The sequence below is a fragment of the Macaca nemestrina genome, chromosome 10 (assembly GCF_043159975.1).
Source record: "Macaca nemestrina isolate mMacNem1 chromosome 10, mMacNem.hap1, whole genome shotgun sequence".
Taxonomy (NCBI): Eukaryota; Metazoa; Chordata; class Mammalia; order Primates; family Cercopithecidae; genus Macaca; species Macaca nemestrina.
Genome location: NC_092134.1, coordinates 14,234,255 through 14,256,080, shown reverse-complemented (window position 1 = coordinate 14,256,080; position 21,826 = coordinate 14,234,255). Strand labels below are relative to the sequence as shown.

Below are 21,826 nucleotides of genomic sequence, written 5' to 3'. Positions count from 1 at the left end.
GTTGCATGTGGCATTACCATCACGGGCCCAGGCAAGGGGCTGGGAGCTGACTCGGGGCTGTCCCAGTCTCCCTCCCTTGCTTTCCGAGCTCGGTGCTTGTACTTTCCATCTGCAGTCTCTTGCTGGGAAAAGTGACACTTTAATTCAGAACAAGTGAAAAGGAGGCTCCACTTGGCTTAATGGGAAGTGACCAGGGAACACATTGGATTAACCAAGGGAGATTGTAAAGTGCTGTGTAAATATCAACTGCTGGACCACTGTGGGTGCGAAGGCATTTGAGTCCGTCTGGAAGAGGCACCAGCTTCCCGAGGTGAGGCTGAGTTAGCAGCTTTGCAACCTGCTGAAGTTTGGGACTTGCTAGGTGTTGTCTGAAACAGGCAGGCTCATTCTGAAAAGAGTTTTCTACCCTTTCTGGGCCCTGCAGGTGCTTCTTAGTGATTTGCAGGAGTAGGAACCCTGATCAAGAAAGAGAAGAAGAAAATTTTATTTGGGGAAGACCTATCAGGAGCCAGGGCTATGTGCTGTGTGCTGTCACACAGAGGTGGCTAACAGCTTCAGAGCTGCACATGCCCACCTTTGAACCCTGCTTCTGTGTCTTGCTAGGTAACTGAACCTGCGTTTACCACTTAACCTCTCTGTGCCTCATGTTCATCATGTATAAAAGGGGGTTAATAACATCTACCTGATGAGTTTGTTGGGGGAATTCGAGAGGATTAGCCTTATGCCTCACACATAGTCAACACCCAGTGCATGGAATTTGTTATTTCCATTGTTTATATTGTCATCTCCTGGGGTCATGATTCCAATGTTTATGGGGAATAACCAGTCACCAGTAGATCTAGAGAGATGCATGCAAGGTGGGTAATTTTCAATATTGATCACCTCTTATTTTCTCCTACAGCAAGAGCCAGCAAACTTTTTCTGTAAAGGGTCGTATATTAAACATTTCTGGCTTTATGGGCCAGATGGTCTCTGTAGCAACTACTAGGCTCAAAAGCAGTTACAGGCTGGGTGCATTGGCTCATGCCTGTAATCCTAGCACTTTGGGAGGCCGAGGTGGGTGGATCACCTGAGGTTAGGAGTTTGAGACCAGCCTGGCCACCATGGTGAAACCCCGTCTCTACTAAAAATACAAAAAGTATCTGGGCATGGTGGTGCATGCCTGTAATCCCAGCTACTCTGAAGGCTGAGGCAGGAGAATTGCTTGAACCCGGGAGGCTGAGGTGGCAGCAAGCCGAGATCACACCACTGCACTCCAGCCTGGGCAACAGAGTGAGACTCCATCTCAAAAAAAAAAAAAAAAAAAAAAAAAAAAGGCCGGGCACGGTGGCTCAAGCCTGTAATCCCAGCACTTTGGGAGACCAAGATGGGCGGATCACGAGGTCAGGAGATCGAGACCATCCTGGCTAACACGGTGAAAGCCCGTCTCTACTAAAAAATACAAAAAACTTAGCCAGGTGTGGTAGCAGGCGCCTGTAGTCCCAGCTACTCAGGAGGCTGAGGCAGGAGAATGGTGTGAACCTGGGAGGCGGAGCTTGCAGTGAGCCGAGATCGCGCCGCTGCACTCCAGCTTGGACGACAGAGACTCCATCTCCAAAAAAAAAAAAAAAAAAAAAAAAAAAAAAAAAAGGCAGCCTGTCTTACAGTGATTTATTGGACTCTTAATACCTGATCACTTTGTTTTACAGCTAGTGGTAAATGTGCTTGATGTTTCATTTGAACACAAGCTCCTTGAAGTCAGCATGTGTTCCACAATGTCCCTCTCTCTCTCTCTCGCTCATTTCTTTTTTTTTTTTTAACAGTCAGGGTCTTGCTCTGTCACCCAGGCTGGAGTCCAGCGTTATGATCATAGCTCACTGCAACCTCATCCCCCTGGACTCAAGTGATCCTTCCACTTTAGCCTACCAAGTAGCTAGGACAAGCATGTGCCACTGTACCCAGCTAATTTGTTTTTTAATTTTTTTTGTAGAGGCAGGGTCTTGCTATGTTGCCCAGGCTGGTCTTAACTTCTTTGCTCAAGCAGTCCTCCCACCTCAGCCTCCCAAGGTGCTGGGATTACAGGCATGAGGCTTTGAACCTGGCCCATAATTGGTTTTGTGTGTTTCTAATTTTCTCTAAATGAGGAACTCAATACATGCTTCCTCATTGGATTATCACTGTGGGAGGCTTCAGGACAGTGAAGTGGTTAAGATCACAGGAGTCAAAGTCATAAATGCCTAGGTTCAAATTTTGGTGACTTTGGTCAAATGACTTCACTTCTCTGAATCTCCAGAAGAATTTTTATAGTTCTCCAACTATAAAAATGGAGATGCACAGAGTACCTATTCCACTGGGTTGTTGGAAAGATTGACTGAGATGATGAATATAAAATTCTTAGTGATGTGCCTGGCAAGTAAGCAAATACTTAATAAGTGTTAGCAGAAGGGACAAATCCCTGAACCAGAACAAAGATACTCCAGATACTAAATAAGTATTTGTGCAATGCCATTTATGAAGCCTAGGGGAAAGTCTCTCTCTTTCTCTGGGCCTCAGTATCCTCATTTGTGGACTGGTGATAAGCAGTTGTACTGTGGGGCCAGAGTGAAGATGTAGTGAGACGGTGTGGTTGAGAACACTTAGCAAATCATACAGGTTCTCTGATGACACAGCTACTTTTACGGGTATTGTCTGCAGTATCCTCTGTCTCCTTTTTATCTCCTTAGTAACCCCCAGCCCTCAGCTCTCCCTCCCCTAATTCTTTTTGACAACGGTTTATCTACCTTGGTGTTATTGACATTTTGGGCTGGAGATTTGTCTGTTGTTTGGGGCTGTCCTGCGCACTGTAGGATGCTGAGCAGCATCCCTGACCTTTACCCACTCGATGCCAGAAGCACACTCTCCCTCCACCAGTTATGACAACCAAAACTGTCTTCAGACATTGCCAAATATGCCTGGAGGGAGGTCAGAAATGCTCTCTGCTCTGGTTAAAAGCCATTCCTTTAGTACAAGCCTAATGCATATAGCAAGGCAAAATTTGGAAGGAGGAAGAGGTGTCTGGGGCCTTCTGTGCTGCAGAGATACATGGAGAAATGATTACTCCATCTGCAGGGACTTTGCAAAGTGTGGCCTCGGACAAGTGTCTTAACCTCAGACGAGTGTCTTAACCTCTGCAAGCCTCAGTTTCCTCATCAGTACATTGGAGTAAAAATTCCCACACCCCAAGCGTTGTGGTGAGGACCCAGTGGAAGAGTATAACCACAATGAAGACTGAATAAATCATAACTATTCCTTTTATTGTGTCTTTTGTTATGGTTATTGAGGTATGATAAAGTTCCCCTCTGCTTCTTGAATTTCAGATTTCATTTCAGCATTCATAGCACAGTTTGCAAACTGAAATGAATAAACTGGATTTGACCTTCAGATATGTTTTATTTGGCCTTCAATGTGATTAAAAAATGTTTGAATTCTTAGCTTACATTTAAATGTTGGGAGATTTTTGTCTAGAATTCCAGATTTGGGGCTTTTCCTAAAGAAGTGGGGAACTGGCCAGGGCTGGAGCTGGTACGTGCCACCCCCTTTAGATAAGGTGTGTGCTCTCCTGTTCCTCCAAAGCCTCGCCAAGCTCATTTCCACTTAACTCTATGGCATTTTCCTTTTGATTCCTACAGGTATTTGAGTTTGCAATCCCTCAAAATGTTTTTGGAGAATTTTTTTCCAAGGCCCTCAGAGTTGGTGATTCTTATCCAGGTTTTTCTATTTCTTTCTTTAAAGCTGAGCCACTTGTGAGGTAAGGGTATGTCACTTTCGATGCTCCACCTAACCTCAATGTTCCTTTGACTTTCTGACTCTTGACAGGGAGCCAAGGTGGGACCATCTCCAAACCATCCCTTCAGTCTGGGGTGCTGTGCGGGGGTTTGAGTCTCTGCCACCCCCATTCTGTTATATGTTCCCATTTTCCTGACCCAAGTCCTCCCCCAATCCAATCTTCACCCAGCGAAACCAGAACTGTCAGCTTCTCGACAACCGTTTATCAGACGCAAGGAAATAACAGCTTTTAACCACGCTTGAAGACTGTGATCAAATTCTGAACCATTTCCAGAAGTGCCCCTTGGGACCCAGGGGGAGACGTGGTTTCCATGATAACAAACTCTTTGCTGTCTCCCGTCTCCGGCCTCTCGGAAGGGAAGCAGATCTTACCTCCCTACGGTGCTAGAGGAAATTTAACTACAAAAGCTGGCAGAGGTGACATATACAGAAACAACAGCATCACCTTGATGGGGACCTGTAATCAAATGTGCTGTCCATGACGGCAGATATAATGGAGAGTCTTGCAGCCCCCTTCCCTCCAGACACGTCTTCCAGGTTTGCCTGGGCCAGCGTCCAAAATGGAGAGATGGGGGAGCTATGACTGGAAGAAAGACTCAAGTTCTTTCCCAACAGGATTATAGCCTCTCCTTCACGCGATCTTGGGACTTAAGTACTTTCCTGAGAATTATTTAAAAACTAAGTAGACAAAAGAGAAAACAGAAAATGAAGCTAGGAAAGTCTTGGGAGGTAGGGAAGAGGCTTCCTTCATTTAAAAAAGATGATACATGCAAATTACTTACAGGCTGATATCAAGAAAGCACTCCACGTTTGTGGTATTTATTATCCTCTGATTGGCTGTGCCTCAGAGGCTACAGTGATAACCATGTCAAACTTCTACTGAGTTCTTAATTTATGTTCATGATCATTTTTAATTCTCACAACAATCTTATCTGGGCATTGTTATGGCCATCTCAGAGATAAACTGAGTCTCAGACTGGTTAAGCTTGCTAAGGTCACAAAACCTATTAGCAGCAGAATTTGGTCCCAACTCTAGTCTGTCTAATTCCAAAGTCCACGGTCCTATTCTACCACATTACACTGTATGTCCTTATCATAGTCTGAGTGGAATCAGTGTTAAGTCTGCAGGGAAGTGTAGAAGAGCCTGTGAACTTCTGAAGTCAATGGCTATATCTACCTTATCTGTCATTTTATCCCTCAAGCCTAGTGTAGCACCCAGAAACATAGAAGGTGCTCAATAAATATTCATGGGATTAACGAAAGAGCAATGATTAATTCAAATAGATGTATTTTTATCGGTGGGCTTTCAGGCAGGGTAAAGAGATGTGTTTGTATTGTAATTGTCTGTTTAATTGTCTTTCTCTGCCTCTTAATTGTGAACACCTGTTTCTGTGATGGTGTCTGAATTCATTTGTTAGGGCTGCCATAACAGAATATCACAGACTGGGTGGCTTAAACAACACAAATCTATTTTCTCACAGTTTTGGAGGCTGGAAATCTGAGATCAAGGTAACAACAGTTTCATTTCTTCTGAGACCTTTCTCAGAAGTCAAATACTTACCTTGTAAGATGGTGATAAGTGCTAAAGAGAGAGCGAGAAGAAAAGCAGATATCTTTGGTAGAAACATGTTTCAAATTTGAATGTAAGATGATGTTATAAAAGCATGGGTCCCTGTCCAGTGATGAGATCTTGGAGGGAGGCCTCCGACTATGGTGAACCACCACACTCCAGATCTACCTATATACACACCCACCCATCCACTCATCTGTCTACCTGTCATCTATCCATCATTGATCCATCCATCTATCCCCTCATCCACCCATCTATTCATCCATCCAAGTATTTTACTCCTTGACTGGAGACAGCCATCTTCTCACTGTGTGCTCACATGGTTATCTCTCTGCACTTGAATGTATCTGGTGTCTCTGTCTGTGTCCTAATCTTCTCTTCTTATAAGGACACCAGTCATTTTTAATTAAGGCCCACCCTAATGACCCCAACTTGAACTTAATTACTCTTTAAAGACCCTGTCTCCAAACACAGTCACATTCTGAGGTACTGTGGGTTAGGGCTTTTAAATTGGAATTAGGGGAATAGAGTATATAATTCAGCCCATAACAATGTCTGTTTTGTTCACTTTCCTATTTCTAGAACTTCACAGAAGGTCAAGCGCACACAGTTGGATAAGTAGGTTTAATTAATGAATGAAGGAAAGAATAGAAGACAGAAAAATGGATATGGAGGATGGACAGGTGTCATATGGATGGATGAATAGATGGGTGGATGAGGGGATAGATGGATGGACTGATGATAGATAGATGACAGGTAGACAGATGGGCGGATGGGTGTGTGTATGTATGGGTAGATCTGGAGTGTGATGGTTCACTGTAGTTGGAGGCCTCCCTCCAAGATCTCACCAATGGACAGGGACCCATGTTTGTGTAACACCATCTTACATTCAAATTCGAAACATGTTTCTACCAAAGATATGTGCTTTTTTTTTTCTCTTTAGCACTTATTACCATCTTGCAAGGTAAGTATTTCACTTACATATTTTGTTTATTGCCTGTCTCTCCCAACTAAATCCATGAGGACAGGCAGGAGCTTTTTTCTCTCTTAAAGTTCAGTGTAAACATTTTTATTATTTGCTTATTTATTTATTAGAGACAGGGTCTCACTCTGTCACCCAGGCTGGCTGGAGTGCAGTGGCACAATCATAGCTCACTGCAGCTTTGAACTCCTGGGCTCAACTCCTTCTGCCTCAGCCTCCTAAGTAGCTAGAACTGTAGGCATGCCCAGTTGTCTGTCTTTTGTACTGTTCTATTCTTAGAACCTAGAACAAATTAGTCACACAAGATGTATTCAGTAAATATTTGGTAAATGAATGCATGAATAAGTTAACCTCCTCCTATGGCCCCCATCTGGATACTTCAAGAGCCAGTGGAAGACTTTCCTTTTCAAGAGGCCTTTTCTGACCACCCAGTTTGCAGTAATCCTCATGCTTCCCCAGAGGTGGGAAGTGTGTTGGGCTATTCTCATCAGGTACTAATTATTCATTTACATCATTAATGTGCCTTGATTGGTAAAACAGCTTGTATAACTACAAAATACAGATTCAACCCCACCCCAAAATGGACTAAATCTAAGTATCTAGGTGCAGGACCCTGTATAGTCCTCCCCCAGAATATTCTAAATTACATGGTTCTCTAATCAACTTTGAGAAACTGTGTAATGGGGAACCTGAGGTCATAACTGCTTGAGAATTTAGTCAAGTTTTCTGTCTTTATTTCTTGCAAACAGCCACCTGGTAACTTTCCCTCTATTTGTCTTAGAAGGATTTGATTTCCTCTGATAGACATGTACAAACTATGTCACATGGAGACCTTTTCTGATTACTGACAGTGGAGTGGGAAAGGGAGTTGAGCCCCCACAGATTTTGAGAAAGTCCACATCCTTTGGTGCTTCTGTTACAAGGTCTCAAGTGTGGGAGCCGTTACCTTATAACAGAAGTGAACAGGAGACCAGGTTCTCAGGGCAAAGGTTGCAGATCCAAGGGCAAAGGCCTCAGGGTCCAGCTGATTTATTTCCTTGCTTTTATTAACACATTCCCTCTCTTCCCAACCCCCTACCCAAGGGTTTACAATGTGGGTGGTTGTGGTATTATGTTGGGAAGAGGTTAGGGAATCTTTCACTGGGGAAATAACACTTTTTCTTCTTTGTTGTCTTAGATGTGCTTGGAAACTGACTAGGAGCTCTTATTTCCCTCTTTCTCCTCCTCCTCTGTCTCTTCTTTTTCTGTCTCCTCTTCCTTCATCTCCTCCTTCTCCTTCCAACAGCTACCATATATTGAGCACTTAGCATAGGCCTGCCTCTATATCAAAAGTTTTACAAGTATTGTTCCATTGAATCCTTAGGACAATCATTTGAAGTACAACTATGACCTTCCGCACTTCCCTTTGTTGTTGTTGTTGTTTGTTTATTGAGACTGAGTCTCGCTGTGTTGCCCAGGCTGGAGTGCAGTGACACAAACTTGGCTCGCTGCAACTTCCACCTCCCAGGTTCAAGTGATTCTCCTGCCTCAGCCTCCCAAGTAGCTAGGATTACAGATGTGCACCGCCACGCCCAGCTAATGTTTTGTATTCTTAGTAGAAATGGGGTTTCATCATGTTGACCAGGCTGGTCTTGAACTCCTAACCTCAAGTGATCCACCCGCCTTGGCCTCCCAAATTGGTGGGATTACAGGCATGAGACATCGCACCTGCCCCCACTTTACTTTTAAGGAGGCTGAGGTTCTGAAAGGTGAAGTCACTTAAGTTTACACAGCTTGTTACAAGGCAGAAATGGGATTCAAACTCAGTTTGTCTGATGCTAAGCAAAGCTTATGCCTATAACTGTGACACAAAGACAAATAAATCCAAATGCCTACATGAGATGCTTAGATTACAAGGAGTGGTGGAGACTGTGGCCAACTGAAGAATTCCTACCCTGGGTAAAGGAGGCTTCTGCTACCCATCTCCATCTGAATATTGCCAGGTGCATGGGGTTGGTGGCAGTCTTCTGATTTTTCAAGATTAGCTGGAAATTCAAATCTTTATGCAAAAATCTCTTGCATAAAGATTTTTTTCTCTTTTAAATGTCAGCAACTAATTGATTTTTTAATTGTGTAAGTCAAACATGCCTACAGATGGAATTTAGCTTGAAAATTACCAATCTGTGACCACTGCTTGAAACAACCACTAGAGTGCAGCTCCCATGGGCATGGAGCTACAATCCATGACATCCATCCATTGGCCCCAGATTCTGAGAGTCAGATTAATCTTTGTCTTCTTGTATGTTATCTGCTGACTCACAAAGAGCTATGGCTTCTGTAAAAGGAGAAGACCCAGATACTCTCAAAATAATATCTTGTGGAGCTGCATTGTCCAGTATAGCAGCCATCAGTTACACGTGGCTATTTATATTTAAATTAATTGAAATTAAATAAAGGATAACATCCCATTTCCTAATGTCACTAGCCACATTTCATGTGGTTTGTGGCCACTACGTCAGGCAGCACAAATCAAACACATTTTCATCATCACAGAATGCCTTACTGGATGGACAACCCTATTGAGAATCAAACTCTGGACCCATCCCTTTTCTCTGCCTTTTATCTCCCATAAAATACCTCTGCAGGCTGGGCACCGTGGCTTGTGCCTGTAATTCCAGCACTGTAGGAGGCCTAGGCAGGTGGATCACGAGGTCAGGAGTTCAAGATCAGCCTGGCCAATATGGTGAAACCCCATCTCCACTAAAAATACAAAAATTAGCTGGGCATGGTGGCACACACCTATAATCCCAGCTACTCGGGAGGCTGAGGCAGCAGAATTGCTTGAACCCGGGAGGCGGAGTTTGCAGTGAGGTGAGATCATGCCACTGCACTCCAGCCTGGGTGACAGAGTGAGACTCTGTCTCAGAAACAAACAAACAAACAAACAAAAGCACCTCTGCATGCCCCACCCTCCCAGGGAAATATCTGCTAGTGACAAAGTAACTCACCTGGAAAGAGAAAAGGAAATAATCTCATATATGTTAATGGGAGAAAGCTAGTTGATCAGTCCACCTTCCTCTCATAGTAAATATGGACATTATTAGTGTCCTTCTGGAGACTTTTTCCTGTGCCTCATTAGTTCAGAAGAGTAATTCTTGGAAAGCATTTCAGAACAGACAGATGAGCAGCAAGCCCTTGGAAATGATTTTTGAGGGTACACAGTGCCAGCTCTCTACCCTTGGGAACTCCCACCCTCATGCTGTGTCTACTGCTGCTTCTGCAAGGACATCAGTGTAGTAAGTTAGTCCATGTTAGTCCTAGCTCACTGATGGGAAGGAAAATTAAATGGAGGCTCTCAAATGCATCAAAGAGGAAAGAGTTCTTGGTGGGAATGTAGAACAGCTAATAAAAGAAGACAAGCTTGAAATTAATGATGATTCAAAAATGCCAGAGTTACCAAGGCTTTTTTAAGTAGTCAACGAGAAAGACAAAGTGCAGAAATTGGAACATTTACCAGACATGAAGAAATTGCAAGAATAGTTATCAGCCAAGAAGTAATTAGAAAAGACTTGGATGAGCTGGGGCATCTGCAAGGTTGGCAGAGAGTAAGGCATGGATATAAAGTGAAACTGCCAAATTGCCCCATGATTCAGGACCTGGGTGGGTGGGGAGCCAGAATATTAGGGGAAAAGGAAGCCAGAGGAAGGGCTATCTTTGCAGAAAGTTTTCTTAGGATAGTTATCTGGAATTGTAACAAGAAGACTTAATGAAGAATTGAAGTGAGCAACATAGAGAAGTAAACCTTTTCAGAGGGGTACAAAACTAATTACAGGAGACACGGAAGACTCAGTCAGATGGAGATCAAAGTGTCACCTTTATTATTGATAAAAAAAAGCTCTGCTGGAGACACAGCTTGTGAATACTCTCCTGAATTGAATTTATCCCTCACTCCAACTTCATCCAGACCAGTAGGACAATGCCTGATCGTCTAACCTCAGAATGCACACTTTCTGCAGGCAAGTGGATCCCAAGAGAGTGATGACTTAGATGAGTGCTTTCAGTTTCTTCTTCCAGATGCACCAATCAAGTGGGGCAAGAGGTCAGGAATGTCACTCTATTGGAGGTCCCTCTATAGAGAAACATGAGGAATGGGGAATAAATTCCTCCTGTTCCATCCCCTCCCCCAACAACATCAGATTGTTTCAAGAAAATGGTATACTGAATATGAGAAAATAGAAATTGTGAAGTCATCAGAATTTGAGGAAAATATGTAGGGCTGCCTGCCAGCCTGGAGTAGTCAGTCTCTCTCTCTCTCTCTCTCTCTTTCTCGCTATCTCCCCCTTACTCTTTTATTTCCTCATTACTAGATTTTTACGTGAGTGGACTTTACACTGAGGTCCTGACTCAATCTTAACTTCTTACTGCATCTGCTTTTCTTAGATTATAACATTGACTCTATGAGTTAGGTACTATTATCTCTCCATTTTACTGATGGGAAAACTGAGGCTTAGAGATATTAAATATCTTGTCTAAGTCACTCAGCTAGTAGGTGGAAGAGCCAGGATTTGAACCCAGGCTTGTGCCCTTGTCCACTCCACTCCACTGCTGCCTCAGGACAGACAGAGAACCTGACTGGTTCAGCCTCTTTTTTGTTTGTTTGTTTTCATATCAGACCATGAGAAAAATGTGTGGGTCCACAGGTATTTGGAGACTTGTCCTATTCAGTGGCAACTAGAAGCCCCTCCCTTTCTGTGTTGCCTGTTACAGACACAATACAGGCATTGGATGTATAATACAGACACAATACAGGCATTGGATGTATAATACAGACACAACACAGGCATTGGATGTATAATACAGACACAATACAGGCATTGGATGTATAATACAGACACAATACAGGCATTGGATGTATAATACAGACACAATACAGGCATTGGATGTATAATACAGACACAATACAGGCATTGGATGTATAATACAGACACAATACAGGCATTGGATGTATAATACAGACACAATACAGGCATTGGATGTATAATACAGACACAATACAGGCATTGGATGTATAATACAGACGTAATACAGGCATTGGATGGTCGAGAGAGCAGCTCTAAAGTCAGACATATCAACATTCAAATTCAAGCTTAGCCACTGACTTGCTATGTGACCTTGAGAAAGTCACTTCTGCTCTTTGGGACTTAATTTCTTTGCCTATAAAAGGGCATTTTTCCCATTTATAAGAATTCAGTGAGCTACTGAGTGTTAATATTTAGCAGAGCAAATGTGGAATGAATGCATTTTGTTGTCGTTGTTGCACAGGAATCAGAATAAGGAAGGTTAAACTTTCCATTGTTTGCCCAATTAGGACAAACCTCTTTGGGCTGCTGTGTTTTCGCCTATGGTGTTCCTCTTACCTACACTGTTCTTCCCTACCCCCGCCAACTCCCCCAGTTTGATGACCTCCCACTTGTCCTTCAAGACCACTCACCTTTTTGGAGCCTCCTTAGACTCTCCCAAGCAGAATAAGATGCTCCTTGTACACATCTCTGCTAGGTCCTTCTTCCTTTTCCTATTAAATATTATGATGAGCTGGTAACTTGCCTCTCTTCCCAACTCCCAACTAGGCTAGAACTTTGAAAAACTCGACTAGGTCTTTCTTCTTTTTCCTATTAGAGTTTCTTTGGTTTTGGCTTTTTTTCTTCTTTTTTCTTTTTTCTTTTTTTGAGATGGAGTCTTATTCTGTCACCCAAGCTAGAGTGCAATGGCATGATCTTGGCTCACTGCAACCTCTGTCGTCTGGGTTGGAGCAATTCTCCTGCCTCAGCCTCCCAAGTAGCTAGGATTATAGGCATGTGCCACCATACCTGGCTAATTTTTGTATTTTTAGTAGAGAGAGGGTTTCGCCATGTTGGCCAGGCCGGTCTTGAACTCCTGATTTCAGGTGATCCACCCACCTTGGCCTCCCAGAGTGTTGGACGTGAGCCACTGTGCCCGGCCTAGAGTTCTTAAAGTATGATTTTACAATAATATCACAACTTGTCTGTCTCCCCAGTTTCCAACTAGGCTAGCTAGAGCTTTTCAAAACTAAAGAACCATGTCTGGTTCACCCAAGTGTTCCCTCATTTCACTTGGGCAACGTGTTAAATGCTCAAAAAATGTTTGAGTAAATGGATACTTAATGTATTAGTTATCTATTTCTGGTTAACAAATCATCCTCTAAGACAACATACTTCTGATCTCACACTCTGTGGGTAAAAAGTCTGGGTATGTTTTAGCTGAGTCCTCTGGTTCTGGGTCTCTCACAAGACTCAGCTGGGAAAGATCCACTTCACAGACTCGCTTATGTGGTTGCTGGCAGGACACGGTTCCATGTGGTTGCTGGACTGAGACCTCAATTCTCAGTTGAATTGTTGGCTAGAAGCCTTCCTTGATTCTTTGTGATATGGGTCTCTCCACAGAGCATTTTACAACATGGAAGCTGCCTTCAACAGACTGAGAGCAAGAGAAAGGACAAGACAGAGTGGCTGCCAAGAGAGTGCTAAACAAAAGAGAGTCATGTTTCCTGTAACCTCATCGTGGAAGTCACGTGCTATTACCTTTGTCATACCCTGTTCATTAGAAGCAAGTCACTATGTTCACCCTGCATCAGTGGGAAAGGATTGCCCAAGGTTGCAAATATCATGAGGCAGGGATCACTGGGAGCCACATTGGCAGCTGCCTGCCATGCTTAGCAAAGCAGAGGGTAACCAAAAGGAGAAAGAAGAAGGAAAGGAAATACCAAAGGGAGGGGATGAGGAGGGAACAAGGAAGAAGAAATAGTGTTATCCACACAATGGGTGGGTTCTAGCACTTGTTGGGTGATGGCCCAACGACCACAATCAAAGAGGATTTAGCAAGGGGGTTTTATTACTTGCAGTAAATAAAGAAAACAGGGGTGATAGCTCCCAAAGCAGTGCCTTCCTGAGCTGGGGGCTGAGTCAGGTTTCATAAGGATAGGGTAATGAGGTGTGATCTGATTGGATCTTGCAATGAGGTGATGCCAAGAGGAATGATCTGACTGGCTTCCACCATGGGGTGATTCCAGAGCTCGATCTGATTGGATCTTGGATTCTGCCACGTGGTGTCCGTGTCTTAATTCAGTCCCTGCTCCTTGGTCTGAGCACTTAGGTTCCCCTTGTGGTTGCATACTTGGTTTATCCAGGCATGCTAATGTTATGTGACCTTCAATCTGGGAGTCCATGGCAGCTAAAAAGAAATGACTCTACAACTTTGTTACATAACAGTTGACTCAGATTGGTCTAGTGCAGTTACAGTAAGAAGAAAGAAGAGAAAGGAAGCAGCAAGAAGGAGATCAGTCATAAAATACTATGCATTTGCTGTGTTTCCAGTAAGGTGATTTGAGACACAGGTGCCATGACATGGCCCCACCCCATGGGTGTCTGTCAAGATGAGAAGCCAGAAAACACACATAAGGGATGACTATTGGCAACTCAGGGTCATGGGTGGGGAACACTACATGGTTCACCAAACCTTAAATGTTATGAGATTAAGATTAGGGTGAACTTATTGGGCCTGGTGTGCTAAGAAAGCTGAAACTTGAACTGGGGCTTGTAACATGAGTATATTTGGGATAGAAAAACAGAGTGAGGAACAATGTGGGAGACTGCTTAGAGGTAAAAGACTTCTTAAAGAAAGGGAACTCCAAAATACCTGCCATGGAGGATTCTAGGAGGCTTCCATTGGGAGATGAGATTGCAGAAGCAGATGGAGATCAGGCTTTGAAGGCTCTTGAGAGTCTTATGAGATAATTTTGAACTCATTTGGGGTACAGCTAGGAGACTGTGAAGGTGGTTTGTGAGATAATTTTGAACTCATTTGGTGGACAGCTAGCAGACTGCGAAGGTGGTTGAGTGGAGGCAGCGTGAGGCAGGGTTAAGCACAGAAATTTGGAATCAGGAACACTGGCTTTCCAATCCCTCTGCCACTTACCGGGTGTGAGAAGCTCTTTGGTCAATGTAAGTTCTCCAAGCCTCAGTGTCTTCATCTGCAACATACTAATGTCTCCTTCATGGGTTTTTCTGAGGATTTAATAAATAATGTATGTAAAGTGCTTAGCATAGTGCCTGTCACCCGATGAGCTCTCAATGACAATAATAAAGTTATTATTGTTACCATTATTATTATTTCTGAGTTGGGAATGGGACACATGGAGAGAGATGGAGAATTTTTTAAATGTCAAAGTCTTCCTCTTAGTGGCAGGCCATTCATCTGGCCCCTTCTCTTGTCTCTTCTTGGTTGTGCACCGTGACAGATGAGCAATAGGGACTTAAAAGTGACAGATGTGTCCGTCCAGGACAAAGAGGGGAGGGCCAGAGGGAGGTAGGGTTGAGGAATGACCTCACAATGCCTGGAATCATGGTCAATGGAGCTGCAGAGGTTGAAGGAACTGTCTTCACAGAAATGTAATTCTGAGGCCAAGCCAAGGGCAGAGTTTCCAGAATTTGCTTGGGGCACTGGTCTCGCAGTTCTCATTTGGAGGGAGTGGCCTGATGTTGATTCTAAAGACAAGAGGGTCCTTGGAGGTCAATGGGATGGACATCCCTCCTTGTACTGTATTGTTATTCCTTGAAGGAGGTTGCTGACCTGAGCAACTGGATTAGGGACAGTTGGGGGCGCCTTGGACTCAAGTAAATTAAGTTCCTGAGCTCTGTGATGGTGAGGTTCAGTCCTAGGTGAGTTGGGAAGTAGAAAAAGTTTGTTTGCTTTTTAAATTCCTCGTTTTGCACCCCCAAACTCCTTTTTATTCAGATAAAATATCTTTCCAGCTATGTCTCATGCTGTAATTCTTTCCTCTCTTCTTCTTCCAGTGAAAATTTACCAACCCTGGATTACATTCCCTGCAATTCTGCTTTTTACTCATTTCATAAAGCAGTGGCTCTCAGACTTGTGAATTTCAAGAACTAGTGCATTTTTCGTGTTGAAATTTCCACATTGAAATATATAGAGAGAGTGATATAGGGACAGATACAGAGATATGGATGTAGCTCAATGTAGAGATTGCCAACTCCTTATTCTTTCAAATACCTTTTAAAATTGTTCTATAAATGACATGGTTTTTAGAAAAAAACTCTAAACAAATAAGAATAGTCTCGAATAAAAGGCAATCCTTTAAATATAATAATTTTAGCGTTGTAAGAAACTCTCTTACATCGACTTTATTTTTTTGCACCACGGACTATCATTTAGAAACTGCTATCATAGATAATTTATGCCAAGGTGTTAATGGCTTGATAACATGTTCATTTAGGAAATATCCAGCTCCTCCTATGTGTCAAGCCCTGTGTTAAATGCTGAACCTGTGGAGATGGAGAAAACTGGATATCTTGAGGTCAAAAAATTTAGTCCGGTTGGGAAAACATTTATAAACACTGATGCTGATACCAATGCAATACCTCAGAGTGTGTGGGCTTTTCTAACAGTTTAGACAACATTCTTTAAGTGTTCAGGAGGGCAAGATGCAGAAAGCCTCATGACTAAGTAGGAGTTGAGGGAGGGCATTGCAGGCGGAAGGAACTGCCTGCTAGAGGGTGTATGTTAAGGGCTGTCATTTATCCAGGAGTTACAGTGTGCTGGGTGCTTTAATGTCACCTCATTTCAACTCAGCAACAACTGTATAAGTTGGATATTAAGACTCTCATTTTATCATAAAGAAGGTTTAGGAGGGGGAAGTCACTTGCTGAAGATCATGTAGTAAGAGACGGGCATGGGGTTTGAATCTAGCCCTTCCTGATGTTAAAACCTATGTATCAAACCACCCCAGTGATGTCCTCCAAAAGCTTTAAACAGCTCTCTGATCTTATCCATACCCACCTGTACTGCTGCATCCCCCATACTGTTTACAAGAAAACGAAACAGGAAATGAGAGATGTAGTTAAATTGTCAGTAGGTAAGGTTGCCAAACAAAATATAAGATGCTTGTTTAAATTTGAATTTCAGACAAACAATGAGTACTTTTTTTTTTTTTTTTGAGACAGAGTCTCACTCTGTTGCCCAAGCTGAAGGGCAGTGGCACGATCTCAGCTCACCACAAACTCCACCTCCCTGGTGCAAGTGATTCTCCTGCCTCAGCCTCCTGAGTAGCTGGGATTACAAGTGTGTGCCACTATGCCCGGCTAATTTTTGTATTTTTAGTAGAGATGGGATTTCACCATGTTGGCCAGGCTGGCCTGGAATTTGTAACCTCAAGTGATCCTCCCACCTAGGCCTCCAAAAGTGCTGGGATTACAGCGTGAACCACCGTGCCCAGCCAAGTACTTTCTGTTTTTTAGTGTAAGGATATTCCAAATGTTACATGGGATATACTACACTTTTAAAAATAATCCTAGTTCACCTGAAATCTAAATTTAACGGGTGTCCTATATTTTTATTTGCTACATCTGTCCACCTTTTCAACAGGACAACACCTTTGCCTTTATATTCCAACCAGAACTTTCAAAACCTAAGAGTAATTTACACAAAAAAGTTTCTGCCGCCCACGAAAACCCAAGTTCTCACATTGCCAAACTGAAGCTGAATTTCAGTGAAGCAAGATGGACCCCTCCTCCAGACTCTCAAAAGTCTTTCTGAGCAGTTTATTCATTTTGTTCAAGAATATGACTTGCTGTATGGAGAATGTCATGGAACAGACTGGTTTCCAATGTCGCGATATCCACGGAAGAAAAATGAGGGAGAGCACACGAGTTTTCAACCTTCCCAACTTGAGAATTCCACAGTCCTATGGGGGCTTTTCAGGGTCTGTCATCCCCATCCCATTTTCTCTCCTAATCTAAGAAGCTGAAGTCCAGCATTGCCTCCCAGCTTGAGAATCGCTTTGTAGGCACTGGCACACCTGACCCATTGAGAGCGGGGAGGGAGTGCACTTTTAGAGCACTTAACAGTGACAAGAGCTTTCCTTTATTCTCTTCTCCCTGCTATTTGACAAACAAAAGAGTTGTTTAATCACAGAAAGCAGACAAGTAGAGTTTTTTTTTTATCTTGAGCCATTCACTAACAGGATCAAATTTGGGTTGCCTTTGAAGAAATGAAAAAGAGTGGCTTCTTTTCCTTCTTCTTTCCTGTTCCATCAGCTTCGAAAAAAAAAAAAAGTCAGCAATTATTTGAAGAAAAAATGCTTATGGACATAGAAAGTTCCCTATTGGTTAGAGATGCAAAATCAAACCTTTGGGCTAATGCTATCCAAAAAGCTGTTCAATATGTTTTTTTCTTCTTCTTCTTTGTTCTACTATGTTTTTGCAAGCCCTCTGATGCAGGGCTTCACATTTTTTGCCATCTGTCTTCCTGGGGCTGCCTAGAATGGGGGGTTCAACAGCTAGGTTAATCTAAAGGTTTCTTGGAAGCGTAGGCTAGTGTATAGTGAGAAGGAAATATAGTGACAGAAACTTTGCATATGTTGCCTCATGTAATCCTCACAATAATACTAACAGATAAATATTGTTCTCAGCACTTTATAGATTAGGAGACAGGCTCATGAAAGTTCAGGCAAGATGAGGTAACATGAAGATTTTGGGGAGTCTTGGCCTTTGGGTGAGAGTTAGAACAAGCAGGCTGATTCTGCTAATTTGACATCCACTGAAATACTCCATTGACTCACCCTAGTTGAACTCTTTGCCTTCAGAATTACTCATCCTTACTCTAACAATATTAAACCCCAAGCTGCTATTGTAATGTGGGTAGTTTTTTTTCTCTTCTCTTCACATGGGATGATGTAGAACAAACGAAAGTCTTCCCACCTTCCTGACAGCTCAGAAAGAATAAGCAAAATAGAGCAACATGTTCATTGAAAAATAGATATCAGGTTCTCCAAGAAAAAAAAAAAAGGAGAGAATAACATACTGGTGCTGGTCAATGATGGGGTTCACTGACCACTTTGGAAAAGTCCCAGGATTCTAGCACATGGAGTGCACCTGCTCACTAAGTGATTGAAAACATCCATATAAAGCCACCAAGGCAGGTTTCAGAAACCTGCCCAGTACAGTCAATTCCCTTCTGCAATTCTTTTCCACCATACTATGGGCAACAACCTACTGGTCTACAAGGGTCATATCCTCAGATACAAAATGACAAGTTGGATCGGGAGTAAGATTAAGGTTGAGGTGGAGACAATTCAGGTGGTAATGATCAGCTGTGTGAATCCACGTTTTTATTCAAATATTCATGTAATCACTCAGTAATATTTATTCAGGCCCCACCATGTGCCTGAACCTGTTTAGTGTGTTGAGATTATAGCTATGAACAAGACAGATGTTATCTGCCCACAAGGAGTGTTTACTAGTAGATGAGGGGAGTACAGATAGCTTTGAGTGATGAATTACATTATGTATTATATAATTATAACATGTGACAGTTGTTTCAAAGCAGCTCTGGGTGTGTGTAATGGGAGGGGGGCTGATGTCACAGGGGAGTCAAGCTAGTCTTTTTCTAAGGGGGCAGATTTTGAATTGAGATCTGAAGGATGAGTAAGAATTAGCTAGGTGAGATGTGGGTGGCAGTGGGGGTGAGAATGAACATCCCAGGCAGAGACAACTGCTGTGCAAAGATTCAAGGGGGAAGAAAAAAAAGCGTGGTGAGCTCTTCTTCTATCACTGCACCTTCTACCCCAGTGTTGTGATATTCTGTTGCCTGCACAGAATGAGCCTAACAATGGAGACTCCCAGGGGTTCTTATCTATTTGGGGATCTAAAGTCCCTTGGAGAGTCTGATGAAAATGCAATGGTTTTATCCCAGGATAATGCACATAGACATATAAGCACAATCTTTTCAGGGAGTTTATTGACCCCATAGACCTCGGGCTTCAAAACGAAGTACACATGCCTGAGTGGGACATTCGAGCCCCTTGTACTTCTCCAGCCTCTTCTCTGGCTGCATCCCCATTTCCAACACTCAGGAACTGAGCTACTTCTGGGAAGAGGCTCTGTTCTCTCTGACTCTTGTGTTAGCTGCCTATTCTCTCTCCTCTGCCTGAGACCCCCTCTGCTTCCAGCCACTCTTCTGGGGCTCATACTTATCTTTAAAGGCTCAGCTCAGCCATCGCTTCCTCCAAGAATTATTTCATAACTCCCTCAGACTGGGCCAAGGATCCCCCTCAAAGGCTTCCCCCACTAAAGTGATCCCTCGGTATTCTGCGTTTCACCTGTTTTATGGTTTGTCCCCCTCCTACAGGACTGTGAACTCCTTGAAGGCAGGGGCTGTGGTTATAACTAGACCCTCAGTGCCTAGTATAACACTGTGCCCTAAGAGATGCTCAGTAAATATTTCCTGAACGAATGAATGGAGTGTGCTAATTCTTATCCCCAAACATTCACTTCCTAGTCCCAAAGCTTGGATTCCTACGTGACCCAAACCCCCCTGCAATGTGAGAACTGAGCCTCCAACTGACTCCCCATCAACAGTCTCTAGTTCACGATGATCGTTATTCTTAGGCCTTCTATTCCCATCTCTCTGAGCAACAGGAGCTACTGTGAAGTTATTTGCATCAACTAAAGTCCACGCTACAGCAACAGGCCCTTTGCCTCTTGTAGGAAACTTTGTAGGTTTACTTCTGTTATTGGATCACTCCCTTTACTCCAGCACCCAGTGGACATCTTAAACATTAACATCTAAGGACATTATTACTTCTTCCTGACATCTACCACACACTTAATCCAGATCCGACCAGCCCTGGGGTAGTCTTTTTAAAAAACTTTGTTCCTCAAAGTATGGCTTTGGCACCAGCACACCCTGGGAGCTGGCTAGAAATATGGAATCTCTGGCCCCACCTCTGGCCTGCTGAACCAGAAATTACATTCTAATAAGATTCCCAGGTGATTCTTGGAAAGCACTAGAACACACTGTTTCTCAAATCTGATGCACCTTGGAATCATCTTGGGCGCTTAAAAAAAGAGGGGGGACAGGCACGATCTCAGACCAAGTGAATCAGACTCTTTGGGTGTGGAGCTCATGCATCAGTGACTTTAAAACTGTCTAGGTGATCGAATGCGCCACCAGGGTCCAGAAGCATTGGGATGAGATGATCTATCAGCATCAGCAGCATCAGCACCATTATGATATCAATTCCTATGAGATAGGTACTATTATTGCCCCATTTGACAGATATGTAAACTGAGGCTCAGAGAGGGGTTAACTCTTACCATAAGCAACAAAGTTGATAAGTGGAAGAGCCAGGAATTTGCACCCAGGTTTGCAGCCTCCATCCCAAATCCACACTCTTCACAAGCAAGTTTTTCTACCTCCTGCTGTACTAAGGCTCGAGCTTGTATCATGGGTGGGCATCTTATTCCTCCAAATTTTGCTTTTCAGCTATTTAGAAGCAGGCCTTTCTTTCCTAGGACTAGCCCAGAATTCTGAAGTCAGAACATTCTCATCAATTTTCATTGCTTCCTAACTTCTCCCAAGACGTAGGTGCCTTCCCTCAAGCACTTGAGCAAAAGTGTTCTAATTTTATTCCTATCCATTTCTGGACTTATTTCTTCCACACTACTCTGCCCACCCAGTCTCTTAGGTTGGCAGTTGTAGAGACATGAACATTTTTGTGCTTGGTCCAGTATTGGAAAAACTGACTGCAGAAAATGAGACTCTTGCCCAGGGGATACCCAGCGCCTGTCACTGGCCTTGATCGTGACTCTCTGGTTTCTCCCCTCTATCTGTTATTATCCACTGAGATTGACAGAAAGTCCAGGAGTCCTGTTACAACTCTGCTGCCTCCTCAATGCTGTGTGACCTGAGAAAGATCCTGCACCCACTCCAGGCTTCAATTTCTTGACAGTTAAAAAGAGGGTTCAGTTCTTCAAAATGTTAACCATAGAATTACCACATGATCCCACAATCTCACTCTTAAAAGAATTGGAAGCAGGGACTCAAACAGATATTTGTACACCAATGCTCAGAATAGCATTGTTTATAATAGTCAAAAGGTGGAAGCAACTCGAGTGTTCATCAACTAATATACAGATAGGCAGAATGTGGTATATCTATACAATGGAGTATTATTTAGCCACAGAAAGGAATTAAGTGCTGAGACATACTACGGTGTGGATGAATCTCAAAAACATTAATTTTGGTAAAGTAAGCCAGACACAAAAGGACAAATATTGTATGACTCCACTTACATGAAGCACCAAGAATTTAAAAAAACTTATAGAAAGGGAACATAGAATACAGGTTACCAAGATCTGCGGCAGTGGGTGCTTGGAAGAGAGGGGAGTTATTATTTAATGATAGCTTGTTTTGGATAATGAAGAAGTTCTGGAAATGGAACTGGTGATGACTGCACAATGTTATGAACATATTTAATGCCCTAGAGTTATACACTTAAAAATAATTAAAATGGTAAATTTTATGTCACATATATTTTACCACAACAAAAGATGCAAGTATAAAGATTAAATAGGTGAGTCTATAAGGTTAGTGATCCTGTAAAGTTAACTTCAACT

General features: G+C 42.9%; 1 long non-coding RNA gene across 1 annotated transcript; it reads right to left on the bottom strand.

Annotated features, from left to right (window-relative positions):
- Window positions 1-14,711, bottom strand: LOC105494996 (uncharacterized). Its single transcript, XR_011608481.1, has 3 exons — window positions 14,511-14,711; window positions 14,328-14,416; window positions 1-456 (listed from the first exon to the last, which is right to left on the bottom strand). It is a non-coding gene; the product is annotated as an uncharacterized lncRNA (long non-coding RNA).
- Between the last annotated feature and the right edge of the window lie 7,115 nt (window positions 14,712-21,826).